The sequence below is a fragment of the Xiphophorus maculatus genome, chromosome 8 (genome assembly GCF_002775205.1).
Source record: "Xiphophorus maculatus strain JP 163 A chromosome 8, X_maculatus-5.0-male, whole genome shotgun sequence".
Taxonomy (NCBI): Eukaryota; Metazoa; Chordata; class Actinopteri; order Cyprinodontiformes; family Poeciliidae; genus Xiphophorus; species Xiphophorus maculatus.
This window is the reverse complement of record NC_036450.1, coordinates 18,974,479-18,979,041: the sequence shown is the minus strand read 5'-3', so window position 1 is coordinate 18,979,041 and position 4,563 is coordinate 18,974,479.

Below are 4,563 nucleotides of genomic sequence, written 5' to 3'. Positions count from 1 at the left end.
ATGACTTCCTGAAGGCAGGGTTTCAGAAAAAGCAAGAGCTTTTAAAGAGACAGAGGCCCAATTTCAAGTTATTAAATCAGGAAGTAAAATTTCTTTCAAGCCATATAGCATTTGTTTAACAAATGAAGGTAACATAGTTACTTGATTATGCTATAAAATGGCACTATATGCCTTGAAAACACATAGTACTGTCCCTTGAAAACAACCATAATTTTATTTGTCACATGCGGTATGTAGCACATAATGAATGATTCGGATTTGATTTTATTTCTATACTGTGTCTTTTTAGAGTGAAGAATGACGTACACGGGCATGCAGTCAAAATCTGCAATTCCAAAATAAATTTTATATGGAACATTTATTCATTATTCTTTGCTATAAAATAGTTGGACACGGTACGGTCAGTCTGCAGCATTTCCTTTGGCAAAAAATAACTTGTAAATTATGTTTTCCTGGCTGTTCAGGGGATTCTTTATTTGTTTTTGGGGAAGCTTTTGCCCATTCTTTCAGCAGCAGGTGCCAGGTTCTGAGACTCTTGGCCTTTCTTTGTGCAACTAATGACAGAAATTTTAGCTTTAGGCTTCTAGGTGGGATTTGGATTATAATCCAGAAGAATCAGCAAATCACCTCAGTATTCTTTCCTTAAAATATATCATTGCTTTGAAAGCGTTGTATAGGTCTGATGTCATCATCATAGTTGCATAATAGAACATTGTGATTTTTTTTTTCAAAGTCTATCAATCAAGATTTTATTGGGTTCGTTCATTCCAGATATCAGCATCCTACAAACACTGCATCCCTAACCTTTTAAAATGCAAATAGTTAAAAAAGAAAAAAACTAAAGAACTGAAATGAAATGGTTTTTGTAATATTAAAAAAAATTGACAATTTATTTCTACATTTTGTGACTCATGCATCTGGGTGATCTGTGGGGATGTTTAATCATCTGACCTCTGGAAAGTTCATCTAACTTCTGGAATATTTCAAAAGACATTTCAGAAGTTTGAGCTTGCCAGTTCTTTCTTGAAACGTCTACTCTATGCGGTGATACAACGCTATCTGCAGTTTAGCTGTAAAATATGCTTTATGTAAGAAGTCATATCTAGACGTATCTCCTCTACAAATATTAATATATACACTGCAGGAGCAGCAGTCCTCTGTTGGCCTGCAGCAATCTGAATCCATGTCCACTCCCTTTCCTCTAATTTGATATTAAAAACTTCAAAATCAACTGAGCGTCATTTTCCCGTATCGTTGCCATTTTGCCATGATGACAGATGGCTGATTTTCTCTCAAACAAACAATCGCTCAACACTCACAACTCACTTTGTGCTGAACTGGACCCCCTCTGTATACAGAGCCATGCTAATCTGCTGCTCAACCACACGTGAGTGAGTATAGCGGGAGTGACTTGTACTTATGTTGAATACCGGCTCTATGTGCCTCTGTTATTCCAATGGGAGGGAGCTGAGGAGAGGAACAGGCCATTCCAGTGGCATTTCCAGCAGCAGTCAACAAACGCTTGTCCTCTCGGAGCTAAGCAGGATTTGAAAGGCTCACAGCTCCTTGTGTGTACAAGTAAACACTTGCTTTTGGACAAGGGCCCCTCCAAGGGTCAACACACCGTTGCATCACAAAAGCTGTATTCATGCGTCGAGGAGATGCTAACTCTTTTGTCTTCTTACTTAACCTTACCATTAGCTACGTTCCTGTAATCTCCTACTCTCTCTAATTACTCACCTTTTCTTTCATTTTAAATTCATGGTGTCTATAATTCAACCTAATTCTACATGAACTCCCTCACTCCTCCTTTTTCCATCTTCATCTAAAACGTTGCGCTACCCTTTCACTATTGTTTCTTCAGTGTTTCCAGGATTAAGGTAAATGAATGATCTTGAGAGGGCGTGAGGTGATTATAGCCACTGGCTCAACTTGACACAAATGCTCAAACTCTTTTCTCAGGCGAGAAACTGGATGTGTCAGCCAGAAGCAAATAAGTTTCTACAATTTTGTTTCCAACATGTGTCTCAACTGTGAAAAAAAAAAATTAAAATTAAGATATTGGGAATATGAAATAGAAAAATACCCCAGTCTTTGCTTTAATACATAAAAGCAAATGCTTTTCAAGTTTAAATCACTAAGTGTTAATGTGAAGCCACAGAGTGATCTGGGAGCAATGCTACCTCTGGTGGTTGTTTGTGCATAATGCATGCTGCAGAAAATAGTCCTGTTGGTCCTACTACTAGGTCTCTGAATTTGAAAAACTGGACAGAATCAGTTTAATAAAATTGATAGACTTTAATGATCCATAGACGTAATTTAAATAAGGGCAGTATAAATGATGGAAAATCAATAAAAAATAATAAAAAAAGAATTAAACAGTAAAAATGATCAAATTTAAATTCATTCCTTTCATCACTGCTACACATGATGGAGCGGCTCAAACTTCTGCTAATGAACAGTCATTTGATTCAGGTGTGTTGGACCAGAGAAAGAACTGAAATATGCAGAATAACAGCATTGGAGGAATGAATTTAGGCACCGCTGGCTTAGATCAAGGCATTTTGATGTGTTAAATCACTGAGACGTAAGTCATATAGTGAATCTGTGGCAAGACTTGAAAATTAACTCTACATACACTTTTTATTCACTCTGGATGAGCTCGAGCAGATTAAGAGTAACTCCAGTCTCTACATGTAAAGCTGGTGGAGACACACCCACTAGAACCTCAGTAAAAGTTAGTTCCATGCAGTATTGGCTCAAAAAGTCTAAGCAAAAATGCATGACACACTTTTTTTTCTCTCTCTCTTTTTTGTTTTTACAGGCACTTTTTTTTTTTTAATTATAATGCTTTTGGACATGTTGGAAAATTTCTCAGCATAATTATTGCAATTTAGAGACACAGTATATGCAGCACAAATTGTATTTCTTATTTGATGTTTAATGCCAAGTTTTAGAAATACCAACTTACATAGTAAGATGAAAAAGGAACACACGAAACAAGGATTTTATTCTTTTTTTACTTGAAATCATATGTAAATATAGTTCATATTTGATAATACTGCGCTGTATGAATATATCTAATCTAATCCAAAGGGGCTATGTGGGCTATGTCCCCTTAAAAGAGCCAATACATCAGCTTCTGGTTGTTATGTGCATCATAGCAGACCTGCAGGTCTACTGGAACTGGACTCTTTCAATGGCTAATGACTTACTCAATATTGGGACCAATTTAAAATGTTGCAGTCTTATATTAGTGTATTTTCATGCCGTATTGTGTATTGTAAAAGAGATGCAAGACAGAACAAGGAAAAGTTGGCAACATATCTGCAACAAGAACTGACTAAACAATTCCAATCCCATAATCTGACTTTACAAGGAGAGGGCTTGTTACTTAAAATCTAATAGTCAAGAGAGAGAAAGAAAATTAGTAGCTAGCTCCAGCCAACTATATTTTTCTTTGAGCATATACAATAATTAACTTTATATATATGTTCCCAGACCCGGTCCTTAGCCATCCCCAGCTGTGTATTTTTGGTGCCAGCGACCAGGCTGAGGCCACTGTCATTTCCCAACAAGGATTCAGTCTTATGCCGTCTCGTCTCATATGAAGCCTACTGGCTTTAAACCACCACACTTGTCTCAGTAAACCAAACCTTAATGACAGGATTGTCTAAACTTGGAGACTGTAAAAATGTCTCTGGGTACTTCCATTTGTCTTTGTCTATTTCCTATATCTAGTGTTTTGAGTTTAAGTGTACTTTTCTTTTATATGTGTGGTTTATGCCTCTGACTATGAAAGAAAATGTTATTTCAGGTTTGAATTGAGAAAAAAAAATGGTACTAGTACAGTCTTGCAAATCTACTGCCTCCTGCAACTGGAGTAAAAGACAAACGTGAAACTGATACAATTTGAATTATTTCCTTCCTTGTTTTTTTGCAGGAGCACACAGGATGCCAGTTCAAATGAAATCACTGGGAACTTCTGTTTTTCATCTTTCTTTCTACTTTGAATGGAGTCCTTCAACAAAACTCATTAATATCATAGCAGTCACACCTATATTGGCTTGCTGAACTTCCTGCAGAAATCCAAACAGGGTATGAGGGGAAGAAGGAGGCAGATTGACTTGAGAATTTCTCATGTTTGCCTCCTGTGCAGAGCCAGTGCCTTGCTCTATGAAGGGCGCTCACTAAGGCATCACTGTGACTCATTTCACAGAAATCATCCATCAAAGGACTTCATTTAACTAGATCTGAAAGGTGAGCCTTTTAACTCTTTCCTCTACCTGAAGCCTGGCCTGGTCTGTCATCTGTTTATGTTCTGAAAGGAAAGCACCTCTGTGACTCCTTCCTTCATTAGTGTTAGGCTGCAAGTTGCCATATTTTCTACAATACAAAAAACCCCACTACAATCATTCTAGAACCAAATCCTTTGTTTTTGCACCACCTTGCATAAGAATAGCGACATAGATACACTATATTGCCAGAAATATTGCTTCAGCACAAAATTAAACTTGAATATTTTATTATTAATATGATGTTGACTTCCCCTTTGCAGCTATA